Source organism: Phlebotomus papatasi, unplaced genomic scaffold (assembly GCF_024763615.1).
Source record: "Phlebotomus papatasi isolate M1 unplaced genomic scaffold, Ppap_2.1 HiC_scaffold_246, whole genome shotgun sequence".
In the NCBI taxonomy this organism is placed as follows: domain Eukaryota; kingdom Metazoa; phylum Arthropoda; class Insecta; order Diptera; family Psychodidae; genus Phlebotomus; species Phlebotomus papatasi.
Window position 1 is genome coordinate 13,657 of NW_026604481.1, and position 18,426 is coordinate 32,082.

Here is an 18,426-nt window from a genome sequence, read left to right on the forward strand (position 1 = left end):
TTTAAGAAATTTTGCAGAAAATGTAATTTAATTAGAAGTTGGTGGATCTGCTAGATCACAATTTCAATTTCCTTCAGAGAAATTATTTAAAATAAATTCAAGTGGTAATATTAAGCAAAAAGGATCAACAAAAAGGGATGCCAACGGCACGCGGTGTTCCCAAGCGGTCCCCCATCCAAGTACTAACCGCGCCCGATGCTGCTTAACTTCGGTGATCGGACGAGAACCGGTGTATTCAGCATGGTATGGTCGTTGGCGAGAGACTTCAAAGTTCATTTTGAGTCCATGGCAAAGCTCTTCATGCCATTTCCCTTGCAAATTTAAGAAATGTTGCAGAAAATGTAATTTAATCAGAAGTTGGTGGATCTGCTAGTTCACTATTTCAATTTCCTTCAGAGAAATTATTTAAAATAAATTCAAGTGGTAATATTAAGCAAAAAGGATCAACAAAAAGGGATGCCAACGGCACGCGGTGTTCCCAAGCGGTCCCCCATCCAAGTACTAACCGCGCCCGATGCTGCTTAACTTCGGTGATCGGACGAGAACCGGTGTATTCAGCATGGTATGGTCGTTGGCGAGAGACTTCAAAGTTCATTTTGAGTCCATGGCAAAGCTCTTCATGCCATTTCCTTTGCAAATTTAAGAAATGTTGCAGAAAATGTAATTTAATCAGAAGTTGGTGGATCTGCTAAACCACTATTTCAATTTCCTTCAGAGAAATTATTTAAAATAAATTCAAGTGGTAATATTAAGCAAAAAGGATCAAAGATCGTTGGCGAGAGACTTCAAAGTTCATATTGAATCCATGGCAAAGCCCTTCATGCCTTTTGCCTTTAAGAAATTTTGCAGAAAATGTAATTTAATTAGAAGTTGGTGGATCTGCTAGATCACAATTTCAATTTCCTTCAGAGAAATTATTTAAAATAAATTCAAGTGGTAATATTAAGCAAAAAGGATCAACAAAAAGGGATGCCAACGGCACGCGGTGTTCCCAAGCGGTCCCCCATCCAAGTACTAACCGCGCCCGATGCTGCTTAACTTCGGTGATCGGACGAGAACCGGTGTATTCAGCATGGTATGGTCGTTGGCGAGAGACTTCAAAGTTCATTTTGAGTCCATGGCAAAGCTCTTCATGTCTTTTCCCTTGCAAATTTAAGAAATGTTGCAGAAAATGTAATTTAATCAGAAGTTGGTGGATCTGCTAGTTCACTATTTCAATTTCCTTCAGAGAAATTATTTAAAATAAATTCAAGTGGTAATATTAAGCAAAAAGGATCAACAAAAAGGGATGCCAACGGCACGCGGTGTTCCCAAGCGGTCCCCCATCCAAGTACTAACCGCGCCCGATGCTGCTTAACTTCGGTGATCGGACGAGAACCGGTGTATTCAGCATGGTATGGTCGTTGGCGAGAGACTTCAAAGTTCATTTTGAGTCCATGGCAAAGCTCTTCATGCCATTTCCCTTGCAAATTTAAGAAATGTTGCAGAAAATGTAATTTAATCAGAAGTTGGTGGATCTGCTAAACCACTATTTCAATTTCCTTCAGAGAAATTATTTAAAATAAATTCAAGTGGTAATATTAAGCAAAAAGGATCAAAGATCGTTGGCGAGAGACTTCAAAGTTCATATTGAATCCATGGCAAAGCCCTTCATGCCTTTTGCCTTTAAGAAATTTTGCAGAAAATGTAATTTAATTAGAAGTTGGTGGATCTGCTAGATCACAATTTCAATTTCCTTCAGAGAAATTATTTAAAATAAATTCAAGTGGTAATATTAAGCAAAAAGGATCAACAAAAAGGGATGCCAACGGCACGCGGTGTTCCCAAGCGGTCCCCCATCCAAGTACTAACCGCGCCCGATGCTGCTTAACTTCGGTGATCGGACGAGAACCGGTGTATTCAGCATGGTATGGTCGTTGGCGAGAGACTTCAAAGTTCATTTTGAGTCCATGGCAAAGCTCTTCATGCCATTTCCCTTGCAAATTTAAGAAATGTTGCAGAAAATGTAATTTAATCAGAAGTTGGTGGATCTGCTAGTTCACTATTTCAATTTCCTTCAGAGAAATTATTTAAAATAAATTCAAGTGGTAATATTAAGCAAAAAGGATCAAAGATCGTTGGCGAGAGACTTCAAAGTTCATATTGAATCCATGGCAAAGCCCTTCATGCCTTTTGCCTTTAAGAAATTTTGCAGAAAATGTAATTTAATCAGAAGTTGGTGGATCTGCTAGATCACAATTTCAATTTCCTTCAGAGAAATTATTTAAAATAAATTCAAGTGGTAATATTAAGCAAAAAGGATCAACAAAAAGGGATGCCAACGGCACGCGGTGTTCCCAAGCGGTCCCCCATCCAAGTACTAACCGCGCCCGATGCTGCTTAACTTCGGTGATCGGACGAGAACCGGTGTATTCAGCATGGTATGGTCGTTGGCGAGAGACTTCAAAGTTCATTTTGAGTCCATGGCAAAGCTCTTCATGCCATTTCCCTTGCAAATTTAAGAAATGTTGCAGAAAATGTAATTTAATCAGAAGTTGGTGGATCTGCTAGTTCACTATTTCAATTTCCTTCAGAGAAATTATTTAAAATAAATTAAAGTGGTAATATTAAGCAAAAAGGATCAAAGATCGTTGGCGAGCGACTTCAAAATTCATATTGAATCCATGGCAAAGCCCTTCATGCCTTTTGCCTTTAAGAAATTTTGCAGAAAATGTAATTTAATTAGAAGTTGGTGGATCTGCTAGATCACAATTTCAATTTCCTTCAGAGAAATTATTTAAAATAAATTCAAGTGGTAATATTAAGCAAAAAGGATCAAAGATCGTTGGCGAGAGACTTCAAAGTTCATATTGAATCCATGGCAAAGCCCTTCATGCCTTTTGCCTTTAAGAAATTTTGCAGAAAATGTAATTTAATTAGAAGTTGGTGGATCTGCTAGATCACTATTTCAATTTCCTTCAGAGAAATTATTTAAAATAAATTCAAGTGGTAATATTAAGCAAAAAGGATCAACAAAAAGGGATGCCAACGGCACGCGGTGTTCCCAAGCGGTCCCCCATCCAAGTACTAACCGCGCCCGATGCTGCTTAACTTCGGTGATCGGACGAGAACCGGTGTATTCAGCATGGTATGGTCGTTGGCGAGAGACTTCAAAGTTCATTTTGAGTCCATGGCAAAGCTCTTCATGCCTTTTCCCTTCCAAATTTAAGAAATGTTGCAGAAAATGTAATTTAATTAGAAGTTGGTGGATCTGCTAAACCACTATTTAAAATTTCCTTCAGAGAAATTATTTAAAATAAATTAAAGTGGTAATATTAAGCAAAAAGGATCAAAGATCGTTGGCGAGCGACTTCAAAATTCATATTGAATCCATGGCAAAGCCCTTCATGCCTTTTGCCTTTAAGAAATTTTGCAGAAAATGTAATTTAATTAGAAGTTGGTGGATCTGCTAGATCACAATTTCAATTTCCTTCAGAGAAATTATTTAAAATAAATTCAAGTGGTAATATTAAGCAAAAAGGATCAACAAAAAGGGATGCCAACGGCACGCGGTGTTCCCAAGCGGTCCCCCATCCAAGTACTAACCGCGCCCGATGCTGCTTAACTTCGGTGATCGGACGAGAACCGGTGTATTCAGCATGGTATGGTCGTTGGCGAGAGACTTCAAAGTTCATTTTGAGTCCATGGCAAAGCTCTTCATGCCATTTCCCTTGCAAATTTAAGAAATGTTGCAGAAAATGTAATTTAATCAGAAGTTGGTGGATCTGCTAGTTCACTATTTCAATTTCCTTCAGAGAAATTATTTAAAATAAATTAAAGTGGTAATATTAAGCAAAAAGGATCAAAGATCGTTGGCGAGCGACTTCAAAATTCATATTGAATCCATGGCAAAGCCCTTCATGCCTTTTGCCTTTAAGAAATTTTGCAGAAAATGTAATTTAATTAGAAGTTGGTGGATCTGCTAGATCACAATTTCAATTTCCTTCAGAGAAATTATTTAAAATAAATTCAAGTGGTAATATTAAGCAAAAAGGATCAACAAAAAGGGATGCCAACGGCACGCGGTGTTCCCAAGCGGTCCCCCATCCAAGTACTAACCGCGCCCGATGCTGCTTAACTTCGGTGATCGGACGAGAACCGGTGTATTCAGCATGGTATGGTCGTTGGCGAGAGACTTCAAAGTTCATTTTGAGTCCATGGCAAAGCTCTTCATGCCTTTTCCCTTGCAAATTTAAGAAATGTTGCAGAAAATGTAATTTAATCAGAAGTTGGTGGATCTGCTAAACCACTATTTCAAATTTCCTTCAGAGAAATTATTTAAAATAAATTAAAGTGGTAATATTAAGCAAAAAGGATCAAAGATCGTTGGCGAGCGACTTCAAAATTCATATTGAATCCATGGCAAAGCCCTTCATGCCTTTTGCCTTTAAGAAATTTTGCAGAAAATGTAATTTAATTAGAAGTTGGTGGATCTGCTAGATCACAATTTCAATTTCCTTCAGAGAAATTATTTAAAATAAATTCAAGTGGTAATATTAAGCAAAAAGGATCAACAAAAAGGGATGCCAACGGCACGCGGTGTTCCCAAGCGGTCCCCCATCCAAGTACTAACCGCGCCCGATGCTGCTTAACTTCGGTGATCGGACGAGAACCGGTGTATTCAGCATGGTATGGTCGTTGGCGAGAGACTTCAAAGTTCATTTTGAGTCCATGGCAAAGCTCTTCATGCCATTTCCCTTGCAAATTTAAGAAATGTTGCAGAAAATGTAATTTAATCAGAAGTTGGTGGATATGCTAAACCACTATTTCAATTTCCTTCAGAGAAATTATTTAAAATAAATTCAAGTGGTAATATTAAGCAAAAAGGATCAAAGATCGTTGGCGAGAGACTTCAAAGTTCATATTGAATCCATGGCAAAGCCCTTCATGCCTTTTGCCTTTAAGAAATTTTGCAGAAAATGTAATTTAATTAGAAGTTGGTGGATCTGTTGGATCACAATTTCAATTTCCTTCAGAGAAATTATTTAAAATAAATTAAAGTGGTAATATTAAGCAAAAAGGATCAACAAAAAGGGATGCCAACGGCACGCGGTGTTCCCAAGCGGTCCCCCATCCAAGTACTAACCGCGCCCGATGCTGCTTAACTTCGGTGATCGGACGAGAACCGGTGTATTCAGCATGGTATGGTCGTTGGCGAGAGACTTCAAAGTTCATTTTGAGTCCATGGCAAAGCTCTTCATGCCATTTCCCTTGCAAATTTAAGAAATGTTGCAGAAAATGTAATTTAATCAGAAGTTGGTGGATCTGCTAGTTCACTATTTCAATTTCCTTCAGAGAAATTATTTAAAATAAATTCAAGTGGTAATATTAAGCAAAAAGGATCAAAGATCGTTGGCGAGAGACTTCAAAGTTCATATTGAATCCATGGCAAAGCCCTTCATGCCTTTTGCCTTTAAGAAATTTTGCAGAAAATGTAATTTAATCAGAAGTTGGTGGATCTGCTAGATCACAATTTCAATTTCCTTCAGAGAAATTATTTAAAATAAATTCAAGTGGTAATATTAAGCAAAAAGGATCAACAAAAAGGGATGCCAACGGCACGCGGTGTTCCCAAGCGGTCCCCCATCCAAGTACTAACCGCGCCCGATGCTGCTTAACTTCGGTGATCGGACGAGAACCGGTGTATTCAGCATGGTATGGTCGTTGGCGAGAGACTTCAAAGTTCATTTTGAGTCCATGGCAAAGCTCTTCATGCCATTTCCCTTGCAAATTTAAGAAATGTTGCAGAAAATGTAATTTAATCAGAAGTTGGTGGATCTGCTAGTTCACTATTTCAATTTCCTTCAGAGAAATTATTTAAAATAAATTCAAGTGGTAATATTAAGCAAAAAGGATCAAAGATCGTTGGCGAGAAACTTCAAAGTTCATATTGAATCCATGGCAAAGCCCTTCATGCCTTTTGCCTTTAAGAAATTTTGCAGAAAATGTAATTTAATCAGAAGTTGGTGGATCTGCTAGATCACAATTTCAATTTCCTTCAGAGAAATTATTTAAAATAAATTCAAGTGGTAATATTAAGCAAAAAGGATCAACAAAAAGGGATGCCAACGGCACGCGGTGTTCCCAAGCGGTCCCCCATCCAAGTACTAACCGCGCCCGATGCTGCTTAACTTCGGTGATCGGACGAGAACCGGTGTATTCAGCATGGTATGGTCGTTGGCGAGAGACTTCAAAGTTCATTTTGAGTCCATGGCAAAGCTCTTCATGTCTTTTCCCTTGCAAATTTAAGAAATGTTGCAGAAAATGTAATTTAATTAGAAGTTGGTGGATCTGCTAAACCACTATTTCAATTTCCTTCAGAGAAATTATTTAAAATAAATTAAAGTGGTAATATTAAGCAAAAAGGATCAAAGATCGTTGGCGAGAGACTTCAAAGTTCATATTGAATCCATGGCAAAGCCCTTCATGCCTTTTGCCTTTAAGAAATTTTGCAGAAAATGTAATTTAATTAGAAGTTGGTGGATCTGCTAGATCACTATTTCAATTTCCCTCAGAGAAATTATTTAAAATAAATTCAAGTGGTAATATTAAGCAAAAAGGATCAAAGATCGTTGGCGAGAGACTTCAAAGTTCATATTGAATCCATGGCAAAGCCCTTCATGCCTTTTGCCTTTAAGAAATTTTGCAGAAAATGTAATTTAATTAGAAGTTGGTGGATCTGCTAGATCACAATTTCAATTTCCTTCAGAGAAATTATTTAAAATAAATTAAAGTGGTAATATTAAGCAAAAAGGATCAAAGATCGTTGGCGAGAGACTTCAAAGTTCATATTGAATCCATGGCAAAGCCCTTCATGCCTTTTGCCTTTAAGAAATTTTGCAGAAAATGTAATTTAATTAGAAGTTGGTGGATCTGCTAGATCACTATTTCAATTTCCTTCAGAGAAATTATTTAAAATAAATTCAAGTGGTAATATTAAGCAAAAAGGATCAACAAAAAGGGATGCCAACGGCACGCGGTGTTCCCAAGCGGTCCCCCATCCAAGTACTAACCGCGCCCGATGCTGCTTAACTTCGGTGATCGGACGAGAACCGGTGTATTCAGCATGGTATGGTCGTTGGCGAGAGACTTCAAAGTTCATTTTGAGTCCATGGCAAAGCTCTTCATGTCTTTTCCTTTGCAAATTTAAGAAATGTTGCAGAAAATGTAATTTAATTAGAAGTTGGTGGATCTGCTAAACCACTATTTCAATTTCCTTCAGAGAAATTATTTAAAATAAATTCAAGTGGTAATATTAAGCAAAAAGGATCAAAGATCGTTGGCGAGAGACTTCAAAGTTCATTTTGAGTCCATGGCAAAGTTCTTCATGCCATTTCCCTTGCAAATTTAAGAAATGTTGCAGAAAATGTAATTTAATCAGAAGTTGGTGGATCTGCTAGATCACTATTTCAATTTCCTTCAGAGAAATTATTTAAAATAAATTCAAGTGGTAATATTAAGCAAAAAGGATCAACAAAAAGGGATGCCAACGGCACGCGGTGTTCCCAAGCGGTCCCCCATCCAAGTACTAACCGCGCCCGATGCTGCTTAACTTCGGTGATCGGACGAGAACCGGTGTATTCAGCATGGTATGGTCGTTGGCGAGAGACTTCAAAGTTCATTTTGAGTCCATGGCAAAGCTCTTCATGTCTTTTCCCTTGCAAATTTAAGAAATGTTGCAGAAAATGTAATTTAATTAGAAGTTGGTGGATCTGCTAAACCACTATTTCAATTTCCTTCAGAGAAATTATTTAAAATAAATTCAAGTGGTAATATTAAGCAAAAAGGATCAAAGATCGTTGGCGAGAGACTTCAAAGTTCATTTTGAGTCCATGGCAAAGTTCTTCATGCCATTTCCCTTGCAAATTTAAGAAATGTTGCAGAAAATGTAATTTAATCAGAAGTTGGTGGATCTGCTAGTTCACTATTTCAATTTCCTTCAGAGAAATTATTTAAAATAAATTCAAGTGGTAATATTAAGCAAAAAGGATCAAAGATCGTTGGCGAGAGACTTCAAAGTTCATATTGAATCCATGGCAAAGCCCTTCATGCCTTTTGCCTTTAAGAAATTTTGCAGAAAATGTAATTTAATCAGAAGTTGGTGGATCGGCTAGATCACAATTTCAATTTCCTTCAGAGAAATTATTTAAAATAAATTCAAGTGGTAATATTAAGCAAAAAGGATCAACAAAAAGGGATGCCAACGGCACGCGGTGTTCCCAAGCGGTCCCCCATCCAAGTACTAACCACGCCCGATGCTGCTTAACTTCGGTGATCGGACGAGAACCGGTGTATTCAGCATGGTATGGTCGTTGGCGAGAGACTTCAAAGTTCATTTTGAGTCCATGGCAAAGCTCTTCATGTCTTTTCCCTTGCAAATTTAAGAAATGTTGCAGAAAATGTAATTTAATCAGAAGTTGGTGGATCTGCTAGTTCACTATTTCAATTTCCTTCAGAGAAATTATTTAAAATAAATTCAAGTGGTAATATTAAGCAAAAAGGATCAACAAAAAGGGATGCCAACGGCACGCGGTGTTCCCAAGCGGTCCCCCATCCAAGTACTAACCGCGCCCGATGCTGCTTAACTTCGGTGATCGGACGAGAACCGGTGTATTCAGCATGGTATGGTCGTTGGCGAGAGACTTCAAAGTTCATTTTGAGTCCATGGCAAAGCTCTTCATGTCTTTTCCCTTGCAAATTTAAGAAATGTTGCAGAAAATGTAATTTAATTAGAAGTTGGTGGATCTGCTAAACCACTATTTCAATTTCCTTCAGAGAAATTATTTAAAATAAATTCAAGTGGTAATATTAAGCAAAAAGGATCAAAGATCGTTGGCGAGAGACTTCAAAGTTCATTTTGAGTCCATGGCAAAGTTCTTCATGCCATTTCCCTTGCAAATTTAAGAAATGTTGCAGAAAATGTAATTTAATCAGAAGTTGGTGGATCTGCTAGTTCACTATTTCAATTTCCTTCAGAGAAATTATTTAAAATAAATTCAAGTGGTAATATTAAGCAAAAAGGATCAAAGATCGTTGGCGAGAGACTTCAAAGTTCATATTGAATCCATGGCAAAGCCCTTCATGCCTTTTGCCTTTAAGAAATTTTGCAGAAAATGTAATTTAATCAGAAGTTGGTGGATCGGCTAGATCACAATTTCAATTTCCTTCAGAGAAATTATTTAAAATAAATTCAAGTGGTAATATTAAGCAAAAAGGATCAACAAAAAGGGATGCCAACGGCACGCGGTGTTCCCAAGCGGTCCCCCATCCAAGTACTAACCGCGCCCGATGCTGCTTAACTTCGGTGATCGGACGAGAACCGGTGTATTCAGCATGGTATGGTCGTTGGCGAGAGACTTCAAAGTTCATTTTGAGTCCATGGCAAAGCTCTTCATGTCTTTTCCCTTGCAAATTTAAGAAATGTTGCAGAAAATGTAATTTAATTAGAAGTTGGTGGATCTGCTAAACCACTATTTCAATTTCCTTCAGAGAAATTATTTAAAATAAATTAAAGTGGTAATATTAAGCAAAAAGGATCAAAGATCGTTGGCGAGAGACTTCAAAGTTCATATTGAATCCATGGCAAAGCCCTTCATGCCTTTTGCCTTTAAGAAATTTTGCAGAAAATGTAATTTAATTAGAAGTTGGTGGATCTGCTAGATCACTATTTCAATTTCCCTCAGAGAAATTATTTAAAATAAATTCAAGTGGTAATATTAAGCAAAAAGGATCAAAGATCGTTGGCGAGAGACTTCAAAGTTCATATTGAATCCATGGCAAAGCCCTTCATGCCTTTTGCCTTTAAGAAATTTTGCAGAAAATGTAATTTAATTAGAAGTTGGTGGATCTGCTAGATCACAATTTCAATTTCCTTCAGAGAAATTATTTAAAATAAATTAAAGTGGTAATATTAAGCAAAAAGGATCAAAGATCGTTGGCGAGAGACTTCAAAGTTCATATTGAATCCATGGCAAAGCCCTTCATGCCTTTTGCCTTTAAGAAATTTTGCAGAAAATGTAATTTAATTAGAAGTTGGTGGATCTGCTAGATCACTATTTCAATTTCCTTCAGAGAAATTATTTAAAATAAATTAAAGTGGTAATATTAAGCAAAAAGGATCAACAAAAAGGGATGCCAACGGCACGCGGTGTTCCCAAGCGGTCCCCCATCCAAGTACTAACCGCGCCCGATGCTGCTTAACTTCGGTGATCGGACGAGAACCGGTGTATTCAGCATGGTATGGTCGTTGGCGAGAGACTTCAAAGTTCATTTTGAGTCCATGGCAAAGCTCTTCATGTCTTTTCCCTTGCAAATTTAAGAAATGTTGCAGAAAATGTAATTTAATTAGAAGTTGGTGGATCTGCTAAACCACTATTTCAATTTCCTTCAGAGAAATTATTTAAAATAAATTCAAGTGGTAATATTAAGCAAAAAGGATCAAAGATCGTTGGCGAGAGACTTCAAAGTTCATATTGAATCCATGGCAAAGCCCTTCATGCCTTTTGCCTTTAAGAAATTTTGCAGAAAATGTAATTTAATTAGAAGTTGGTGGATCTGCTAGATCACAATTTCAATTTCCTTCAGAGAAATTATTTAAAATAAATTCAAGTGGTAATATTAAGCAAAAAGGATCAACAAAAAGGGATGCCAACGGCACGCGGTGTTCCCAAGCGGTCCCCCATCCAAGTACTAACCGCGCCCGATGCTGCTTAACTTCGGTGATCGGACGAGAACCGGTGTATTCAGCATGGTATGGTCGTTGGCGAGAGACTTCAAAGTTCATTTTGAGTCCATGGCAAAGCTCTTCATGTCTTTTCCCTTGCAAATTTAAGAAATGTTGCAGAAAATGTAATTTAATTAGAAGTTGGTGGATCTGCTAAACCACTATTTCAATTTCCTTCAGAGAAATTATTTAAAATAAATTAAAGTGGTAATATTAAGCAAAAAGGATCAAAGATCGTTGGCGAGAGACTTCAAAGTTCATATTGAATCCATGGCAAAGCCCTTCATGCCTTTTGCCTTTAAGAAATTTTGCAGAAAATGTAATTTAATTAGAAGTTGGTGGATCTGCTAGATCACTATTTCAATTTCCTTCAGAGAAATTATTTAAAATAAATTAAAGTGGTAATATTAAGCAAAAAGGATCAACAAAAAGGGATGCCAACGGCACGCGGTGTTCCCAAGCGGTCCCCCATCCAAGTACTAACCGCGCCCGATGCTGCTTAACTTCGGTGATCGGACGAGAACCGGTGTATTCAGCATGGTATGGTCGTTGGCGAGAGACTTCAAAGTTCATTTTGAGTCCATGGCAAAGCTCTTCATGCCATTTCCCTTGCAAATTTAAGAAATGTTGCAGAAAATGTAATTTAATCAGAAGTTGGTGGATCTGCTAGTTCACTATTTCAATTTCCTTCAGAGAAATTATTTAAAATAAATTCAAGTGGTAATATTAAGCAAAAAGGATCAAAGATCGTTGGCGAGAGACTTCAAAGTTCATATTGAATCCATGGCAAAGCCCTTCATGCCTTTTGCCTTTAAGAAATTTTGCAGAAAATGTAATTTAATCAGAAGTTGGTGGATCTGCTAGATCACAATTTCAATTTCCTTCAGAGAAATTATTTAAAATAAATTCAAGTGGTAATATTAAGCAAAAAGGATCAACAAAAAGGGATGCCAACGGCACGCGGTGTTCCCAAGCGGTCCCCCATCCAAGTACTAACCGCGCCCGATGCTGCTTAACTTCGGTGATCGGACGAGAACCGGTGTATTCAGCATGGTATGGTCGTTGGCGAGAGACTTCAAAGTTCATTTTGAGTCCATGGCAAAGCTCTTCATGTCTTTTCCCTTGCAAATTTAAGAAATGTTGCAGAAAATGTAATTTAATTAGAAGTTGGTGGATCTGCTAAACCACTATTTCAATTTCCTTCAGAGAAATTATTTAAAATAAATTAAAGTGGTAATATTAAGCAAAAAGGATCAAAGATCGTTGGCGAGAGACTTCAAAGTTCATATTGAATCCATGGCAAAGCCCTTCATGCCTTTTGCCTTTAAGAAATTTTGCAGAAAATGTAATTTAATTAGAAGTTGGTGGATCTGCTAGATCACTATTTCAATTTCCCTCAGAGAAATTATTTAAAATAAATTCAAGTGGTAATATTAAGCAAAAAGGATCAAAGATCGTTGGCGAGAGACTTCAAAGTTCATATTGAATCCATGGCAAAGCCCTTCATGCCTTTTGCCTTTAAGAAATTTTGCAGAAAATGTAATTTAATTAGAAGTTGGTGGATCTGCTAGATCACAATTTCAATTTCCTTCAGAGAAATTATTTAAAATAAATTAAAGTGGTAATATTAAGCAAAAAGGATCAAAGATCGTTGGCGAGAGACTTCAAAGTTCATATTGAATCCATGGCAAAGCCCTTCATGCCTTTTGCCTTTAAGAAATTTTGCAGAAAATGTAATTTAATTAGAAGTTGGTGGATCTGCTAGATCACTATTTCAATTTCCTTCAGAGAAATTATTTAAAATAAATTAAAGTGGTAATATTAAGCAAAAAGGATCAACAAAAAGGGATGCCAACGGCACGCGGTGTTCCCAAGCGGTCCCCCATCCAAGTACTAACCGCGCCCGATGCTGCTTAACTTCGGTGATCGGACGAGAACCGGTGTATTCAGCATGGTATGGTCGTTGGCGAGAGACTTCAAAGTTCATTTTGAGTCCATGGCAAAGCTCTTCATGTCTTTTCCCTTGCAAATTTAAGAAATGTTGCAGAAAATGTAATTTAATTAGAAGTTGGTGGATCTGCTAAACCACTATTTCAATTTCCTTCAGAGAAATTATTTAAAATAAATTAAAGTGGTAATATTAAGCAAAAAGGATCAAAGATCGTTGGCGAGAGACTTCAAAGTTCATATTGAATCCATGGCAAAGCCCTTCATGCCTTTTGCCTTTAAGAAATTTTGCAGAAAATGTAATTTAATTAGAAGTTGGTGGATCTGCTAGATCACAATTTCAATTTCCTTCAGAGAAATTATTTAAAATAAATTCAAGTGGTAATATTAAGCAAAAAGGATCAACAAAAAGGGATGCCAACGGCACGCGGTGTTCCCAAGCGGTCCCCCATCCAAGTACTAACCGCGCCCGATGCTGCTTAACTTCGGTGATCGGACGAGAACCGGTGTATTCAGCATGGTATGGTCGTTGGCGAGAGACTTCAAAGTTCATTTTGAGTCCATGGCAAAGCTCTTCATGCCATTTCCCTTGCAAATTTAAGAAATGTTGCAGAAAATGTAATTTAATCAGAAGTTGGTGGATCTGCTAGTTCACTATTTCAATTTCCTTCAGAGAAATTATTTAAAATAAATTCAAGTGGTAATATTAAGCAAAAAGGATCAAAGATCGTTGGCGAGAGACTTCAAAGTTCATATTGAATCCATGGCAAAGCCCTTCATGCCTTTTGCCTTTAAGAAATTTTGCAGAAAATGTAATTTAATCAGAAGTTGGTGGATCTGCTAGATCACAATTTCAATTTCCTTCAGAGAAATTATTTAAAATAAATTCAAGTGGTAATATTAAGCAAAAAGGATCAACAAAAAGGGATGCCAACGGCACGCGGTGTTCCCAAGCGGTCCCCCATCCAAGTACTAACCGCGCCCGATGCTGCTTAACTTCGGTGATCGGACGAGAACCGGTGTATTCAGCATGGTATGGTCGTTGGCGAGAGACTTCAAAGTTCATTTTGAGTCCATGGCAAAGCTCTTCATGTCTTTTCCCTTGCAAATTTAAGAAATGTTGCAGAAAATGTAATTTAATTAGAAGTTGGTGGATCTGCTAAACCACTATTTCAATTTCCTTCAGAGAAATTATTTAAAATAAATTAAAGTGGTAATATTAAGCAAAAAGGATCAAAGATCGTTGGCGAGAGACTTCAAAGTTCATATTGAATCCATGGCAAAGCCCTTCATGCCTTTTGCCTTTAAGAAATTTTGCAGAAAATGTAATTTAATTAGAAGTTGGTGGATCTGCTAGATCACAATTTCAATTTCCTTCAGAGAAATTATTTAAAATAAATTAAAGTGGTAATATTAAGCAAAAAGGATCAAAGATCGTTGGCGAGAGACTTCAAAGTTCATATTGAATCCATGGCAAAGCCCTTCATGCCTTTTGCCTTTAAGAAATTTTGCAGAAAATGTAATTTAATTAGAAGTTGGTGGATCTGCTAGATCACTATTTCAATTTCCTTCAGAGAAATTATTTAAAATAAATTAAAGTGGTAATATTAAGCAAAAAGGATCAACAAAAAGGGATGCCAACGGCACGCGGTGTTCCCAAGCGGTCCCCCATCCAAGTACTAACCGCGCCCGATGCTGCTTAACTTCGGTGATCGGACGAGAACCGGTGTATTCAGCATGGTATGGTCGTTGGCGAGAGACTTCAAAGTTCATTTTGAGTCCATGGCAAAGCTCTTCATGTCTTTTCCCTTGCAAATTTAAGAAATGTTGCAGAAAATGTAATTTAATTAGAAGTTGGTGGATCTGCTAAACCACTATTTCAATTTCCTTCAGAGAAATTATTTAAAATAAATTCAAGTGGTAATATTAAGCAAAAAGGATCAAAGATCGTTGGCGAGAGACTTCAAAGTTCATATTGAATCCATGGCAAAGCCCTTCATGCCTTTTGCCTTTAAGAAATTTTGCAGAAAATGTAATTTAATTAGAAGTTGGTGGATCTGTTGGATCACAATTTCAATTTCCTTCAGAGAAATTATTTAAAATAAATTAAAGTGGTAATATTAAGCAAAAAGGATCAACAAAAAGGGATGCCAACGGCACGCGGTGTTCCCAAGCGGTCCCCCATCCAAGTACTAACCGCGCCCGATGCTGCTTAACTTCGGTGATCGGACGAGAACCGGTGTATTCAGCATGGTATGGTCGTTGGCGAGAGACTTCAAAGTTCATTTTGAGTCCATGGCAAAGCTCTTCATGCCATTTCCCTTGCAAATTTAAGAAATGTTGCAGAAAATGTAATTTAATCAGAAGTTGGTGGATCTGCTAGTTCACTATTTCAATTTCTTTCAGAGAAATTATTTAAAATAAATTCAAGTGGTAATATTAAGCAAAAAGGATCAAAGATCGTTGGCGAGAGACTTCAAAGTTCATATTGAATCCATGGCAAAGCCCTTCATGCCTTTTGCCTTTAAGAAATTTTGCAGAAAATGTAATTTAATCAGAAGTTGGTGGATCTGCTAGATCACAATTTCAATTTCCTTCAGAGAAATTATTTAAAATAAATTCAAGTGGTAATATTAAGCAAAAAGGATCAACAAAAAGGGATGCCAACGGCACGCGGTGTTCCCAAGCGGTCCCCCATCCAAGTACTAACCGCGCCCGATGCTGCTTAACTTCGGTGATCGGACGAGAACCGGTGTATTCAGCATGGTATGGTCGTTGGCGAGAGACTTCAAAGTTCATTTTGAGTCCATGGCAAAGCTCTTCATGCCATTTCCCTTGCAAATTTAAGAAATGTTGCAGAAAATGTAATTTAATCAGAAGTTGGTGGATCTGCTAGTTCACTATTTCAATTTCCTTCAGAGAAATTATTTAAAATAAATTCAAGTGGTAATATTAAGCAAAAAGGATCAAAGATCGTTGGCGAGAAACTTCAAAGTTCATATTGAATCCATGGCAAAGCCCTTCATGCCTTTTGCCTTTAAGAAATTTTGCAGAAAATGTAATTTAATCAGAAGTTGGTGGATCTGCTAGATCACAATTTCAATTTCCTTCAGAGAAATTATTTAAAATAAATTCAAGTGGTAATATTAAGCAAAAAGGATCAACAAAAAGGGATGCCAACGGCACGCGGTGTTCCCAAGCGGTCCCCCATCCAAGTACTAACCGCGCCCGATGCTGCTTAACTTCGGTGATCGGACGAGAACCGGTGTATTCAGCATGGTATGGTCGTTGGCGAGAGACTTCAAAGTTCATTTTGAGTCCATGGCAAAGCTCTTCATGTCTTTTCCCTTGCAAATTTAAGAAATGTTGCAGAAAATGTAATTTAATTAGAAGTTGGTGGATCTGCTAAACCACTATTTCAATTTCCTTCAGAGAAATTATTTAAAATAAATTAAAGTGGTAATATTAAGCAAAAAGGATCAAAGATCGTTGGCGAGAGACTTCAAAGTTCATATTGAATCCATGGCAAAGCCCTTCATGCCTTTTGCCTTTAAGAAATTTTGCAGAAAATGTAATTTAATTAGAAGTTGGTGGATCTGCTAGATCACTATTTCAATTTCCCTCAGAGAAATTATTTAAAATAAATTCAAGTGGTAATATTAAGCAAAAAGGATCAAAGATCGTTGGCGAGAGACTTCAAAGTTCATATTGAATCCATGGCAAAGCCCTTCATGCCTTTTGCCTTTAAGAAATTTTGCAGAAAATGTAATTTAATTAGAAGTTGGTGGATCTGCTAGATCACAATTTCAATTTCCTTCAGAGAAATTATTTAAAATAAATTAAAGTGGTAATATTAAGCAAAAAGGATCAAAGATCGTTGGCGAGAGACTTCAAAGTTCATATTGAATCCATGGCAAAGCCCTTCATGCCTTTTGCCTTTAAGAAATTTTGCAGAAAATGTAATTTAATTAGAAGTTGGTGGATCTGCTAGATCACTATTTCAATTTCCTTCAGAGAAATTATTTAAAATAAATTCAAGTGGTAATATTAAGCAAAAAGGATCAACAAAAAGGGATGCCAACGGCACGCGGTGTTCCCAAGCGGTCCCCCATCCAAGTACTAACCGCGCCCGATGCTGCTTAACTTCGGTGATCGGACGAGAACCGGTGTATTCAGCATGGTATGGTCGTTGGCGAGAGACTTCAAAGTTCATTTTGAGTCCATGGCAAAGCTCTTCATGTCTTTTCCCTTGCAAATTTAAGAAATGTTGCAGAAAATGTAATTTAATTAGAAGTTGGTGGATCTGCTAAACCACTATTTCAATTTCCTTCAGAGAAATTATTTAAAATAAATTCAAGTGGTAATATTAAGCAAAAAGGATCAAAGATCGTTGGCGAGAGACTTCAAAGTTCATTTTGAGTCCATGGCAAAGTTCTTCATGCCATTTCCCTTGCAAATTTAAGAAATGTTGCAGAAAATGTAATTTAATCAGAAGTTGGTGGATCTGCTAGATCACTATTTCAATTTCCTTCAGAGAAATTATTTAAAATAAATTCAAGTGGTAATATTAAGCAAAAAGGATCAACAAAAAGGGATGCCAACGGCACGCGGTGTTCCCAAGCGGTCCCCCATCCAAGTACTAACCACGCCCGATGCTGCTTAACTTCGGTGATCGGACGAGAACCGGTGTATTCAGCATGGTATGGTCGTTGGCGAGAGACTTCAAAGTTCATTTTGAGTCCATGGCAAAGCTCTTCATGTCTTTTCCCTTGCAAATTTAAGAAATGTTGCAGAAAATGTAATTTAATCAGAAGTTGGTGGATCTGCTAGTTCACTATTTCAATTTCCTTCAGAGAAATTATTTAAAATAAATTCAAGTGGTAATATTAAGCAAAAAGGATCAACAAAAAGGGATGCCAACGGCACGCGGTGTTCCCAAGCGGTCCCCCATCCAAGTACTAACCGCGCCCGATGCTGCTTAACTTCGGTGATCGGACGAGAACCGGTGTATTCAGCATGGTATGGTCGTTGGCGAGAGACTTCAAAGTTCATTTTGAGTCCATGGCAAAGCTCTTCATGTCTTTTCCCTTGCAAATTTAAGAAATGTTGCAGAAAATGTAATTTAATTAGAAGTTGGTGGATCTGCTAAACCACTATTTCAATTTCCTTCAGAGAAATTATTTAAAATAAATTCAAGTGGTAATATTAAGCAAAAAGGATCAAAGATCGTTGGCGAGAGACTTCAAAGTTCATTTTGAGTCCATGGCAAAGTTCTTCATGCCATTTCCCTTGCAAATTTAAGAAATGTTGCAGAAAATGTAATTTAATCAGAAGTTGGTGGATCTGCTAGTTCACTATTTCAATTTCCTTCAGAGAAATTATTTAAAATAAATTCAAGTGGTAATATTAAGCAAAAAGGATCAAAGATCGTTGGCGAGAGACTTCAAAGTTCATATTGAATCCATGGCAAAGCCCTTCATGCCTTTTGCCTTTAAGAAATTTTGCAGAAAATGTAATTTAATCAGAAGTTGGTGGATCTGCTAGATCACAATTTCAATTTCCTTCAGAGAAATTATTTAAAATAAATTCAAGTGGTAATATTAAGCAAAAAGGATCAACAAAAAGGGATGCCAACGGCACGCGGTGTTCCCAAGCGGTCCCCCATCCAAGTACTAACCGCGCCCGATGCTGCTTAACTTCGGTGATCGGACGAGAAC

At 37.4% G+C, this 18,426-nt stretch overlaps 32 non-coding genes across 32 annotated transcripts; all 32 read right to left on the reverse strand.

Annotated features, from left to right (window-relative positions):
• Positions 1-138: 138 nt before the first annotated feature.
• On the reverse strand, positions 139-257 carry LOC129808992 (5S ribosomal RNA). Its single transcript, XR_008752507.1, has one exon. It is a non-coding gene; the product is annotated as a 5S ribosomal RNA (ribosomal RNA).
• A 200-nt stretch (positions 258-457) lies between these two features.
• Positions 458-576, reverse strand: LOC129808993 (5S ribosomal RNA). The gene has a single exon (XR_008752508.1). It is a non-coding gene; the product is annotated as a 5S ribosomal RNA (ribosomal RNA).
• A 394-nt stretch (positions 577-970) lies between these two features.
• Positions 971-1,089, reverse strand: LOC129808994 (5S ribosomal RNA). Its single transcript, XR_008752509.1, has one exon. It is a non-coding gene; the product is annotated as a 5S ribosomal RNA (ribosomal RNA).
• Positions 1,090-1,289: 200 nt separating this feature from the next.
• LOC129808995 (5S ribosomal RNA) lies at positions 1,290-1,408 on the reverse strand. The gene has a single exon (XR_008752510.1). It is a non-coding gene; the product is annotated as a 5S ribosomal RNA (ribosomal RNA).
• A 394-nt stretch (positions 1,409-1,802) lies between these two features.
• Positions 1,803-1,921, reverse strand: LOC129808996 (5S ribosomal RNA). Its single transcript, XR_008752511.1, has one exon. It is a non-coding gene; the product is annotated as a 5S ribosomal RNA (ribosomal RNA).
• Positions 1,922-2,315: 394 nt separating this feature from the next.
• LOC129808997 (5S ribosomal RNA) lies at positions 2,316-2,434 on the reverse strand. The gene has a single exon (XR_008752512.1). It is a non-coding gene; the product is annotated as a 5S ribosomal RNA (ribosomal RNA).
• A 588-nt stretch (positions 2,435-3,022) lies between these two features.
• LOC129808998 (5S ribosomal RNA) lies at positions 3,023-3,141 on the reverse strand. Its single transcript, XR_008752513.1, has one exon. It is a non-coding gene; the product is annotated as a 5S ribosomal RNA (ribosomal RNA).
• Positions 3,142-3,536: 395 nt separating this feature from the next.
• LOC129808999 (5S ribosomal RNA) lies at positions 3,537-3,655 on the reverse strand. The gene has a single exon (XR_008752514.1). It is a non-coding gene; the product is annotated as a 5S ribosomal RNA (ribosomal RNA).
• Positions 3,656-4,049: 394 nt separating this feature from the next.
• Positions 4,050-4,168, reverse strand: LOC129809001 (5S ribosomal RNA). The gene has a single exon (XR_008752515.1). It is a non-coding gene; the product is annotated as a 5S ribosomal RNA (ribosomal RNA).
• Positions 4,169-4,563: 395 nt separating this feature from the next.
• LOC129809002 (5S ribosomal RNA) lies at positions 4,564-4,682 on the reverse strand. Its single transcript, XR_008752516.1, has one exon. It is a non-coding gene; the product is annotated as a 5S ribosomal RNA (ribosomal RNA).
• Positions 4,683-5,076: 394 nt separating this feature from the next.
• On the reverse strand, positions 5,077-5,195 carry LOC129809004 (5S ribosomal RNA). The gene has a single exon (XR_008752518.1). It is a non-coding gene; the product is annotated as a 5S ribosomal RNA (ribosomal RNA).
• Positions 5,196-5,589: 394 nt separating this feature from the next.
• On the reverse strand, positions 5,590-5,708 carry LOC129809005 (5S ribosomal RNA). Its single transcript, XR_008752519.1, has one exon. It is a non-coding gene; the product is annotated as a 5S ribosomal RNA (ribosomal RNA).
• A 394-nt stretch (positions 5,709-6,102) lies between these two features.
• LOC129809006 (5S ribosomal RNA) lies at positions 6,103-6,221 on the reverse strand. The gene has a single exon (XR_008752520.1). It is a non-coding gene; the product is annotated as a 5S ribosomal RNA (ribosomal RNA).
• Positions 6,222-7,003: 782 nt separating this feature from the next.
• Positions 7,004-7,122, reverse strand: LOC129809007 (5S ribosomal RNA). The gene has a single exon (XR_008752521.1). It is a non-coding gene; the product is annotated as a 5S ribosomal RNA (ribosomal RNA).
• A 401-nt stretch (positions 7,123-7,523) lies between these two features.
• On the reverse strand, positions 7,524-7,642 carry LOC129809008 (5S ribosomal RNA). Its single transcript, XR_008752522.1, has one exon. It is a non-coding gene; the product is annotated as a 5S ribosomal RNA (ribosomal RNA).
• Positions 7,643-8,237: 595 nt separating this feature from the next.
• Positions 8,238-8,356, reverse strand: LOC129808963 (5S ribosomal RNA). The gene has a single exon (XR_008752479.1). It is a non-coding gene; the product is annotated as a 5S ribosomal RNA (ribosomal RNA).
• A 200-nt stretch (positions 8,357-8,556) lies between these two features.
• Positions 8,557-8,675, reverse strand: LOC129809009 (5S ribosomal RNA). Its single transcript, XR_008752523.1, has one exon. It is a non-coding gene; the product is annotated as a 5S ribosomal RNA (ribosomal RNA).
• A 595-nt stretch (positions 8,676-9,270) lies between these two features.
• On the reverse strand, positions 9,271-9,389 carry LOC129809010 (5S ribosomal RNA). The gene has a single exon (XR_008752524.1). It is a non-coding gene; the product is annotated as a 5S ribosomal RNA (ribosomal RNA).
• Positions 9,390-10,171: 782 nt separating this feature from the next.
• LOC129809011 (5S ribosomal RNA) lies at positions 10,172-10,290 on the reverse strand. Its single transcript, XR_008752525.1, has one exon. It is a non-coding gene; the product is annotated as a 5S ribosomal RNA (ribosomal RNA).
• Positions 10,291-10,684: 394 nt separating this feature from the next.
• Positions 10,685-10,803, reverse strand: LOC129809012 (5S ribosomal RNA). The gene has a single exon (XR_008752526.1). It is a non-coding gene; the product is annotated as a 5S ribosomal RNA (ribosomal RNA).
• A 394-nt stretch (positions 10,804-11,197) lies between these two features.
• Positions 11,198-11,316, reverse strand: LOC129809013 (5S ribosomal RNA). Its single transcript, XR_008752527.1, has one exon. It is a non-coding gene; the product is annotated as a 5S ribosomal RNA (ribosomal RNA).
• Positions 11,317-11,710: 394 nt separating this feature from the next.
• On the reverse strand, positions 11,711-11,829 carry LOC129809015 (5S ribosomal RNA). The gene has a single exon (XR_008752529.1). It is a non-coding gene; the product is annotated as a 5S ribosomal RNA (ribosomal RNA).
• Positions 11,830-12,611: 782 nt separating this feature from the next.
• LOC129809016 (5S ribosomal RNA) lies at positions 12,612-12,730 on the reverse strand. The gene has a single exon (XR_008752530.1). It is a non-coding gene; the product is annotated as a 5S ribosomal RNA (ribosomal RNA).
• Positions 12,731-13,124: 394 nt separating this feature from the next.
• On the reverse strand, positions 13,125-13,243 carry LOC129809017 (5S ribosomal RNA). Its single transcript, XR_008752531.1, has one exon. It is a non-coding gene; the product is annotated as a 5S ribosomal RNA (ribosomal RNA).
• Positions 13,244-13,637: 394 nt separating this feature from the next.
• Positions 13,638-13,756, reverse strand: LOC129809018 (5S ribosomal RNA). The gene has a single exon (XR_008752532.1). It is a non-coding gene; the product is annotated as a 5S ribosomal RNA (ribosomal RNA).
• A 588-nt stretch (positions 13,757-14,344) lies between these two features.
• On the reverse strand, positions 14,345-14,463 carry LOC129809019 (5S ribosomal RNA). Its single transcript, XR_008752533.1, has one exon. It is a non-coding gene; the product is annotated as a 5S ribosomal RNA (ribosomal RNA).
• Positions 14,464-14,857: 394 nt separating this feature from the next.
• Positions 14,858-14,976, reverse strand: LOC129808965 (5S ribosomal RNA). The gene has a single exon (XR_008752480.1). It is a non-coding gene; the product is annotated as a 5S ribosomal RNA (ribosomal RNA).
• A 394-nt stretch (positions 14,977-15,370) lies between these two features.
• Positions 15,371-15,489, reverse strand: LOC129808966 (5S ribosomal RNA). The gene has a single exon (XR_008752481.1). It is a non-coding gene; the product is annotated as a 5S ribosomal RNA (ribosomal RNA).
• A 394-nt stretch (positions 15,490-15,883) lies between these two features.
• Positions 15,884-16,002, reverse strand: LOC129808967 (5S ribosomal RNA). The gene has a single exon (XR_008752482.1). It is a non-coding gene; the product is annotated as a 5S ribosomal RNA (ribosomal RNA).
• A 782-nt stretch (positions 16,003-16,784) lies between these two features.
• Positions 16,785-16,903, reverse strand: LOC129808968 (5S ribosomal RNA). Its single transcript, XR_008752483.1, has one exon. It is a non-coding gene; the product is annotated as a 5S ribosomal RNA (ribosomal RNA).
• Positions 16,904-17,304: 401 nt separating this feature from the next.
• On the reverse strand, positions 17,305-17,423 carry LOC129808980 (5S ribosomal RNA). Its single transcript, XR_008752495.1, has one exon. It is a non-coding gene; the product is annotated as a 5S ribosomal RNA (ribosomal RNA).
• Positions 17,424-17,623: 200 nt separating this feature from the next.
• Positions 17,624-17,742, reverse strand: LOC129808969 (5S ribosomal RNA). The gene has a single exon (XR_008752484.1). It is a non-coding gene; the product is annotated as a 5S ribosomal RNA (ribosomal RNA).
• Positions 17,743-18,426: the final 684 nt, after the last annotated feature.